The sequence below is a fragment of the Miscanthus floridulus genome, chromosome 13, assembly GCF_019320115.1.
Source record: "Miscanthus floridulus cultivar M001 chromosome 13, ASM1932011v1, whole genome shotgun sequence".
Taxonomy (NCBI): domain Eukaryota; kingdom Viridiplantae; phylum Streptophyta; class Magnoliopsida; order Poales; family Poaceae; genus Miscanthus; species Miscanthus floridulus.
In genome coordinates, this window is record NC_089592.1 from 7,418,497 (window position 1) to 7,429,563 (window position 11,067).

General features: G+C 44.2%; 1 pseudogene; it reads right to left on the reverse strand.

Moving 5' to 3' along the window:
- LOC136499361 (uncharacterized) lies at window positions 1-10,647 on the reverse strand (annotated as a pseudogene).
- Between the last annotated feature and the right edge of the window lie 420 nt (window positions 10,648-11,067).

Below are 11,067 nucleotides of genomic sequence, written 5' to 3' on the forward strand. Positions count from 1 at the left end.
TCTTAACATTTCACCATGGAGGAATCAACATGATTTCAATTTTTACATTCTGGCATACAATCTCCTGAAGGTAAGAACATAAGTACAACACAAATGATTACTAATGAATCAGCCTTTCATAGTTGGGAGAACACGAGGTGTTCATGAGCATGTAAGCTGGAATTCAAGCAATATGGGGCTACATATATTGATATGCGTCGTGTCCATCTAGAACAAAAACATCATAGATCATTACATTCCAATGATCAAATATAGATTTCCAAATGTGTATTTGATCATATTTTGCTATGTTTAATATATACCATGAAAAGGCATGCTACTCTGATATCTGAATAAATTATGTAGGGAGGAATTTGGCAGAGCAATAATATTATAGACCAAGATATATCAATATAGCAAACTTTGGTCAATATGCAAAGTCAATCGCTGGTATGGTACTGTAAGTATTGATGGGATAGGCTCCTGACTTCTGAGTCAATTTTTACTACGAATCTGATTAGGCACCATGAGTATTCTCTGCAATGTGTGGAACTGCACAAACTGCAGCTGAGAAAGGGAAAGAAGCCTACAGAGATGCTAGCGATAATACATATCAACTTGTTACTGGCCGTGCATCGATTGGCATCTGCCTGGGTGCCTATCATAAGAAAACATGTGTAAATGCACAAATTATTAACCAAAATAAAACAAAGATGGAACGTATCAAGATGCCAGCATGACTATGGATGATCTGTGATTAAGTATTATGATTGGGAAATTTCATCATGCAAATTGAATAGAAAACAGTAGCTAACAGGGACATTTACTAATACCTGGATGCATATCCCTTCATACAGCCTATAAAGAAATCTATTCATATCGAAAGTAGTTTTTCTTGCACACCATGCATCTTAGAGCTCTCCACTCAGCACCATTTAATTCCATCAAACACCTCACGCGCATCTGCAAACTGAAGAAGGGACACAGTCACAGACAGAGCAGAACGCATGAGAAGACCAGCGACAGAATGCTGACCTGGCTCGCCCTTGTCCGTTGCTAGCACCGTGTGGCAGCCGCCGCTGGCCTCGCCGTTGATCACCTCTCCTGATGTAATGGTATGTATGCTAATTATATATAAAGGTTTGTATTTCTGATAGAAATGTTATATAGCATATAATGGTAGAACAGTCAGAGGCACAAAAGACAAACCATCAACATAAAGAATCTGAAGGCTAACCTTTTTGTGTGGCTACAGTGCAACATGTAGTTTCCAATGTCTTGATCACCATACTGATTTTGACTCCGGAAGGCGAATCTGAGAACAATTCATGCAAGGATGCTATGGAAATTAGATATCAGAAAATAGAATTAGCACCAATAGAACATACACTAATTTATAAGCCTTGCTCATTCATTTTAAGGCAGGCAAACATTAATTCTGACCATGAAATGACATGATAGATGGGCTGGGTCTGGGAAAAATATAGTAATAGTTATAGTCATTACTATGTGTAGATAGTATAGCCTGAAGCTAAAACTTGTGAAGCATGCTAGAGAATTATATATGCTACCAATTTGAAGTTTGGATTATCCATTTTCCCTCACTTTGTTATCCTGTGAATCTTTGAGCAAGCTCATTATTTTTCATTTTGAAGTTTTATCAAAAGGAAGACATTTAGGTTAGGAATTATTCTGAACCATATTAGGTGGTACAGGAACACAAAGTAAGTAATTCTAAATCATTCATAGAATAATTCAAATAAGACAGGAGAATGTTCATATTGCAGATGTAACCTAGTTTCTGAAGCGGGACAACCTTTGCAATGAAGGAAAGAGTATGCTAAAGAAAAGGACAGAAAACGCAAGCATTATAAAGCTATCATCCTAGTAAGTGAATGTAGGATCATCGTAATACAGTTGAAATTTGAAAGAGTGCTACTTAGGAGTTTAAGAATGTTCAGATTCTTAGTCAGCCAACCAAAACCCTTTCTGCAAAGAATTAATTCATCATCATCATTATTGTTCATGGAACAAAGCCAGTTGCTTAAATGGGTAACTCTTCATGTCAATCGTCACAGGAATTAGTGGACCGCATGCTTTTCTTTCAACGAATCACTCTTTTACACCAAAAAGAACTTCGCTTTGTTGTGGTACTCAATCATGACCTTCTGCAAAGAAACTGTAATAGATGACTAAAGAGATCAAATTGGACAGATAGGTTGCTAAAGTGAATAGATAATTAGATAGTTGTCTATCCTTTACCTAAGCAATATCACAAACACATGGTGTGCTAGAGTAGAAACCAAATATGATTACCCACCGGTAGGGGAGGATGGCAGGGACAGGGGCTCCTCGGGGACGTCGGCGAGGAAGTCCAGCGACGGCTCCAGGAAGTCGGCGAGCAGGTCGAAGTCGATGTGGAGCGGCGGGAACTCGCCACCGAAGCAGTCGTCAGCGGAGGAGAGGGAGCAGTCGAACACGCTGCGACTGTTGCTGGTTGCTACTGCCGACGCTCGACTCGTCGGTCTCTAGGGCCGGCATTGCTGGAAGCGCCGGCACCAGCTTCTTGGTCTTGCTGCAGGTGTCATCGGCAACTGCGGAGGGCGGGAATGAGCGGAGCACGGAGGTCGGGAATGCCGCCGCCGCGTGGGACTCCTCGCCGGAGTCGTTGGAGGTGGTGGAGGAAGACGTGCTCTTGGACACTGCCGGCGTCGGCCGCTGCGGGAGGCGCTCGGCGACCTCGTCGAGGACAGGGATGGGCACGTCGTCTGGCCGATTCGAAGTTGGTGGTGTCGTGGCCCTGCGCAGCTGGATGCCGAGTCGTACACCTTGGCAGCCTCATCGGCAATGTCGAAGGTGCGGAACCACACCCGCACCCGCCGCATACTTGCCCCATGGGCCGGCCCATGGCTACCGAAGCACGCTGTGGAACCGGGGCTCGCCGCCGTTGGACTTCCTCTCCCGTCCAAGGAGCACCAGCCTCGGCCTCTCCCCGGCCGCCTCCGAGGATTTTTAAAGAGGGCTCGTGGATTCACCACCATGGCAGAGGAAGCAGAGGCTGGGAGACAGGATCAGGAGGATGGGGAGGCTGAAAGGGATTTTTTTTTTTTCTGGTGGGGATCTAGGCGCGGAGTTTTTTATATTTTTAATTGTTTTATTTAATATTTTAATAATAACCATGTCTAAAAAAATTACAGATCTAACTATTTTGGTCACGCCAGCGGGGACCAAATAATGCTGTCGCGCCACATGCGCTGACGCGGCAAGATATGCCATGTTGGATGGCATTTCCGACGTCGGCGTGACAGTGTTCAGCTGTTCGCTGGTTGGTTTCTGGGCTGATAAGCCCGGCTAGTGATGGTTCGTTGTGAGAGGAATACACTGTTGACTGACTGATAAGCCTTGGCTGAAATCAACAAGCGAACAGGCTGGTTGTCTTGTCGCGCCACCGGGAGTGACGTGACAAGACTAACTTTAGAAAATTCATAACTCTTCGATATGACATCGGATGAAGATGTTTTTTATATGAAAATTGTAGAGCTATCTGCAACTTTTTAATTTTGAGTTTTTTCATTTGAGAACATTAAGATGCTCAAAAAATAATATAATATTTCAGCAGCATAATAATCATGTACTAGCATTTGTCATATTAGAAAAATAATATCTCTTTTGTATTGTATCAAATGAAGATACTTTTTATATCAAAGTTGTACCTCTCAATGGGATCTACAACTTTATAGTTTTGAGTTTTTATATTTGATGTTGTTAAGATATTCGAGAAAATAATATAATGTTTCAACCGGGCTTGTTGTCTCGCGAAAATTATATTTTTCTTGAAAGGTGTTAAATGAATTTTTTTTTATGTTAAAGTTGTAGCTATGAGACGTACATACGTACATATCGTCCCACACACGATATGTTCTTTTTTTAACGTAGAAAAGGCCTTTTCACTATTCATTCACATGCGCACCACCGCAAGATACAAGAATCATGGCCAGTATCCATGGGCACGTCGTACCGGCTAGGAATCTGGTGCCGTAAGTTATGAGTACGACTGCTTCGAATTGCTAGGAGTACGATATCGATGGAGGTTTGTGAATCAAAGTTTTTTTTCCCGGAGGGCTCGCGTTCAAGCTAAATTGATGGACAAATGATGAATCAGGAGTCTCTCCCACGCAACATGGGGGCTGTTTGGTTCCAATCCTGAGAAAGCTGCCTGGACCAGACAATCAGTCTGTTTACTTGGTTGTATTTGGCTTATAAGTCATAGCTTATCAGCTAACGAATAGTATTTTTTTCTCACATCAAACCAGCCAATAGTATTTTCAGCCATGGCTGATAAACCAAAAAAGCCCAAACGAACAGGCGATATGATCTGGCCAGATTATAAAAAAACAAGATCTGGCCACAGACAACCAATTTTGAACGTCTGAGATTGTTGACTGGGCGAGATAGCTTTCCGAGGTATGAACCAAATAGGTCCTTTGGGTTGTTTGGTTTACAAATCTAGCTAGGTAGCACATCGAACTTTTGACCTAATAAATTATACACCTGATGTTGCTGCCTGAACCAGACAAGCCAGGCACGAGACAATCCAAACTGGTTGTATGGGCAAGTTTGCTTCGCGGTCTCCCAAGTGAGTTGTGTGCCAGGTAGCAATTCTGGCCTCAGGCTTCTGAGGGAGCAACGCTAGTGCTTTGCCTAGGTCTAAAGCAAGTAGAGACAGCTAATTAAGTTTCTTTTGATGCAACGTGTTTACCTGGGTTTAAGTCCTCAATTTGGTGTGAGTGTTTCTATTTTTTTGGATTTATTATAAGATTTAATGGTGCTATTCTTTAAGTGGTAGACGATGTACCAGTCAGCAGTGATGCGTCTATGATGATTTCATCAATCTCGAGTTCTCGACAACGCGCATGTGGTTTTACATCTAGAGCTAACGACACGTTTGTGATTTTTTAGATCTCAAACGATCTCTTGGTCCAGTTCAGTATTTAGTAGATGCTTATAGGAGTAGGATAAGTGTGCGCATATATATATACGTATCTGAATTTGTAAAGTTTGGTGAAAGGGCATGTGCCCTTTACTAGTTCACATATAGGAAGTATATGACTTCGTATATGTACAATTAGCATGTAGAATATTTTGAACCGAATCCACCGCAATCTGTATTTATTTACCACATATAATTAGCATGTAGAATAATTATAACTGAATTCACCGCAATTCGTATTTAGTTAGTATGTATAATATAATTAATTCGCACTAATCTATTCTTCCGCACATAAGAACCAATCCACACCAAACTTAACTTCCTTTTAAGGCCAAACCAATCTAAATCACCGGCCTAACCGTGGGCTCAATGCAGTTGACACTTGATGCCAATTTCCAACCCATGGTTCTCTTCCTTTCTTACAAAACCATCACCTATGCATTGACCAAACCTACGATTACGCACGACAAGAAGGCCAAAGTAGCGAACTGTCACACAAGCTTTCAGATGGTCATATATACCACTACCGAAGGGTAAATTAAATTTAGAGACATCAGAGAAACATAGTATTTGGTGTAAGCTATGAGTACAATTGCTTCAAATTGCTATGAGTACGAATGTACGATGGAGGTCGACGAATCAAAGACATATTTTGCTCTGGCTCGTGTTCTCGCTAAATTGATAGAGAACGTACCACAGGGTCAGAAATCGAACGTACCACAGGGTCAGAAATCATTTCGAATCAAGGAGCCCATGCACTCGGCTCCCACGCAATACGTTGTATGTATGTCAGAAGATTCGAGGAAAAAAAGTTTGGAGAAGGAGACGAAGCATGTGCCACTTAATTAGTACTATCTCGCATACATGGAGTAAGTATATGGCTATATGTTGACAGTGGTGGACTCATCCGAAAAAATATAGATGAGGGAGTAAAATGCACCATGATTTTTTAATCTTTTCATAGATTCTTGTATGGGTCCTCAAACTAAAAAAGTAACAATCTAGGTCATCATTCTACTATGGATTCTCACCTAGGTCTTACAACTAAAAAAGTAACTATTTAGGTCCTTCAACTAATGTCGTGCCTGAATAGAGGTCTAAATCTCACCATATCACTTTTATATGCCTACGTGGTTGTGCCAGTACGGATGAGGCAAGGTGAAACTTCTAGAGAAAAAAAAACCTCCCCATCACCTCCACGTCCACTCCTTTGCCTCTCGTTGGTCCCATGCCCGCCTCGTGGCTGCGCTCACATGCTCGCCTGCGCCGCCCATAGGGCTTGCAAGGCACACGCTCAATGGACACGGAACAAGCACGAGGTGGACTGCAAGAGGGGGGATTGTAAGGGAAGAGAGATGGAGAGGGAGTTTTTTTTGCAACTTTAATCAGCACGGCCACGTAGGCGCAGGTGGCTGTGGCGTAACAGGTTTTCGACCTTTAGTCAAGCGTGTCGGTAGATTGAGGACCTAGATGGTCATTTTTTAGTTCGAAGATCAATTGTCCAGATAGTCAATTTTTTAGTTTAAGCCAACTGAGAATCGATAAAAATTAAGGACTAGGATGCATTTTACTCTAGATGAGGTGAAGATAGATGACAAACTAAATGGTAATTAAAAATTCACACTCGTGTGCAGTGTGCTATGTCTGTTCCGAATCATATAAATTATATAAAGGCAAATACTTGAATGGCATAGATGAAGATGAACTCCTGATACCTTTCTTGAGCGAGAGCACGGGAGCGCGGGCGTCGGTGTAGGCCTGTTGGGCAGTTGGGCGACCGGCTACTAGCAAATTTTGGGCAGATTCCTAACGGGCCAGGCCCAAGTTTGGGATGCTCAGCCTTTTTGGTTCACACGTTTAGCTAGCCCAAAAACTAAATAGAGGCCGGGCCAACGTCATGTAAACGGGGGAAGGAAGAAGTCTAACTTACCTCTCTTAACTATTTTTTCTCCGTAAACTATAAACCTTTTTGTCTCTTAACTTTTAAAACTGTTTTGTTTGTGCAGCTTGGGTGATTTTGATGGCGGTTTTGCTGATGTAGCACTACATCAGGGGGGGTAAATTGGTCTAGATTGAAAATTCAGGGAGGTAAATTAAACTATTAATTTTAAAAACAACCAAATTCATAGAAATAAATTTTAAAATTTTATCTAAATAATAAATATACATGAAAAAAATAATGCAATTAAAAATCCTAAAATCTAGTTTAATATTAGAAAATTCATAGAAAATTTGTTTTTGCCTCGCAAAATTATGAAACTAGTTGTAGATTTTTCTAAAATTATGCTCTATATTATGGTTCCTAGTTTGAAATTGTTTGAGTCTTTATGTACTCATTTTGGTGCTTCTTTGCTAGTAAGAAGCTCTCATTATATATTATAATTAGTTGGCGTTGATCATCGGGACTACATAGAAGCGCCAATGGAGCGTTGTCAGGACCGTATGTTCATATATAATCAGTCACATGACAAGATCACTACTGGAGAAGAGCATATATAATCGGTAACATGTGACGTGGCGTCGACAACGAGACAACTGATTTCATTATAGACCCCCGTAGTGCTAACCCGAGCACGAGACGATTAACGATGGGGATTAACGGCCCATCCCAAGCCATTACTAGGGGGCAGTATCACCGACCACATCACAGACGCTTACATGCAGGCACACGAAATGCCCGTTTGTGATGAATTGAGGTTTGTCTGTGATTAGGGAACTTGGCATATAGTGTGTGTCCATTGACAACGACGTCTATGCTGACTTCGTCAATCTCGAGATCTGCTAGCTCGGTTTTTCAGAGGTGCTCGTAGAGGTAGAACGTGCGTACGTTCATGTGTGTGAGTTGTTAGAAGTATATATAGTTACAGTTACAGCTAAAGATAGAATCTTAGATATAATAGGTTTAGGAATAGTATATATAGTTACAGTTACAGCTAAAGATAGAATCTTAGATATAATAGGTTTAGGAATAGTATCGTGCTCCAAGAGTAAATTTAAAGTCGTACTGAATCCTGTACTAAGTCCTATTAGAACATGTATCAACCGGACCACATAATAAATTAGCAGCAGCCTATAGGCAAGTCAAATTGTTTTCAATTATTTTTTTCACGCGAGTCTGTGTTTGTATAAGTGTTTATGTCTATAACGTGTAATATCTGGAAAAAGAAAAGATAAAGATCGGCTGTTGAATTAATACGAGATGTTAGTCTACCCAGATGTTCTATAGAGGGGGGGGGGGGGGGGGGGGGGCGGTGCTAGAGAAAGAAAAAAAAGCACTACTCACAAAACATGTAAATACCTTGGTGCTAAATCAATTAAAAACGTTTTTCTAGGTGGTTTGAGCACCCAATTTTTTACAATTTGGTCTTTTTTTTAAGAAAATTTACGTTTGGCCCTCTGGAAGACGTTAACTCATCTTTGGACCCTGGGGTCGGCGCCAAGACTCATGGCTCCGAGGTAACACGTCTCGGCGTCACAGATCTTGGCTCCGAGGTGCCTGGTTGTGCACAGCAGGGCATCCTAGGTGGCGTTGACATGACCGGTACCTCGGAACCACAGATCTTGGCTCCGAGCTCGGCGCCAAGATCTGTGGCTCCGAGCTCGGAGCCATGGATCCTGGCGTCGAGCATGGATTCAAAACCCACGGCTAAGTTTTTCTTACCGAGGCTGCTTTCATTTGTTCCTCCTCCCTCTCGGGTTCTTTCTCTCCCTAACCCACCGAATCTCTTGAATCGACGATTTTGACCTTGGATACTTAGATTTGATCCATACATCTTCGCGAGCAAGGTATCCTCTCTCCCCTTATCATATTTTACGCATTGATTTGGTATATATTACGTCTATTTTGTAACCCTAGATACGTTATTACCTAATGTTTGAAGTGATTTTTTATTTTTTGTATTATGTAACGGTAGGATGCCAAAGCGTGGTAAAGCTAGTAAGCCAAGATAATCTCTTATCATCGTGTTATATTATGTTTTCATTTATGTGCAACAAATAGAAAAACCCTAGGTTTAGGGTTTAATGTTCATTGCTTTCGGCTCTTAGAACAAATTTGGTTCAATTGTAGTTATGGTCAGATGACTGGAAATGCCTTCGACCAGTTACCTCTGTCTAGTGGTGTTCCAGTGCCCATATGCTGGTGCGGTGATCCTTGCAAGGTAGCCAAGTCCAATGAAGAGGACACGTATAGACAGATGTATTGAATGTGTACCAATTTTGCGTTTGAGCCTACACTTCGTGAGCGCCGCATTAACAAGAGGGTGAGAAATTGATGTTGTGTAATAATTATCTTGTGTCAAATAAAGTTTTGCATGATTTATTTGTTTTGTAACAATTGCATTTGTTGCAAACCCCTCCACCACTCTGTGATTTTGAGCAGTGGGTCGACACTGAGATCATCTCCTTGTCCTCTGCCTCCCACCGTAACAGTTCTGCATCCACTCCTTGTCTTCCAGCTTGATCTCAGTGTCGATCCACTGCTCAAAATCACAGAGCGATGGAGAAGTCTGCAACAAATGCAAGTAGCCTCGGTAAGGGAAACTTGGTCATGGGTTAGGAAGAGGAAGAACCCGAGAGGGAGGAGGAAGAAATGAAAGTAGCCTCGGCAAGGGAAACTTGGTCATGGGTTTTGAATCCATGTTCGACGCCAGGATCCATGGCTCCGAGCTCAGAGCCGAGATCCATGGCTCCGAGCTCGGAGCTAAGATCTGTGGCTCCGAGGTACCGGTCACGTCAACACCACCTAGGATGCCCTGTTGTGCACGGCCAGACACCTCAGAGCCAAGATCTGTGGTGTCAAGACGTGTTACGTCGGAGCCATGAGTCCTGGCGCCGACCCTCAGGGTCCAAAGATGAGTTTATGTCTTCGAAAGGCCAAACATAAATTTTCTTAAAAAAAAAGACCAAATTGAAAAAAAAATTGGGCTCCCACGACGCCTCCTGTCCCCAATCGACGCATGCGGCGCCCTTTACACCGCCGCGCGCACCCCGCTCTTGCCCCGCGCGCCTCCCCGGCCCCTCCCATGCCGCTGCGCACGTCGCGCCGCCCCTCCCCCTCCACATCTCCTCTGAATCCAGCGAGGGCACCGCTTGGGTGAACCCCCAACGCCGTCACCCGCCGCCCAAGCGCTGCCGGCTCGGGCGCCCTCCCGCGCATGCGCTGCCCCGACATCAGCCGCAGCCATGGCGCAGCCATTCGTCGTGAAGAAGGACGACGAGCTCGACGAGGAAGCCGGCGCAGCACCGAGCGGGCTCGACTGCCGTGACTCCCGACTCCCAGCACAGAATGGTTCCCCGCGGAATCGCCGAGCGCCGCCCTCAGCTGCCCCGCCCACGCCCCCACCGAGGCATCTTTCATGGTGGGGAGCTCGATCTGGTTGGCAAGAACGGTGGCAGTGGCGAGGCTCCCTACAGCATGGATGGCGGCCGCGCCATCATCGAGGTGACGAGGCCCTCGGCTCTCCCCCTCTTCCTTTCATGCCTCCCTTTTGCTCCTCTTTCACTCCTCCTTGTAGGCCAGAGTGCAGGGCGGAGACGCGGTGGTGGCAGCAGTTGAAGTTGGGGAGGTCGCTGGGATGTTCATGGAAGCAGTCAATGACGAGGCCCGTGGCGGCCACCACGGCCACGGAGGAGGATGTGCTGGCCGCACCAACAGGTGCATCAGTATACTGCCCCATCTCTGTCTGCGAGTGTCTCTTGGTCAGTCGTTGGCATATGCATGCAGGTTTTTGATGGAATTCCCTACTGCTGAGTATAAAACTCTCGGATCCTTGTTTTAGTCAATAGACTGTTGGTTGTTTTCTTTTGGAGCGGGGATTTTTAATTTTTTTGCCATCATTATAGTTGGAGCTTTGTGCGTGCTCCTATATAAAGCTCCTATGTTTTTGTTACTTTGGCTGACATGGCACGCCAAGTGGAGCTGCCAGCGTGGCAGCGAGCCTGGCACGGGAAATGACCCGCTGTCCTCGCCTCCTTCGTTTGTCGTTAGCCGGTCCAGCCCGGGTCAAAACCCATCGACTCCCACTCCCGCAGCCGAGCTCCTCTCCCCCATTCTCTTTCCTGGCGACGGCAGCGGCGGCTTCTCGTTCCCCTTCCCT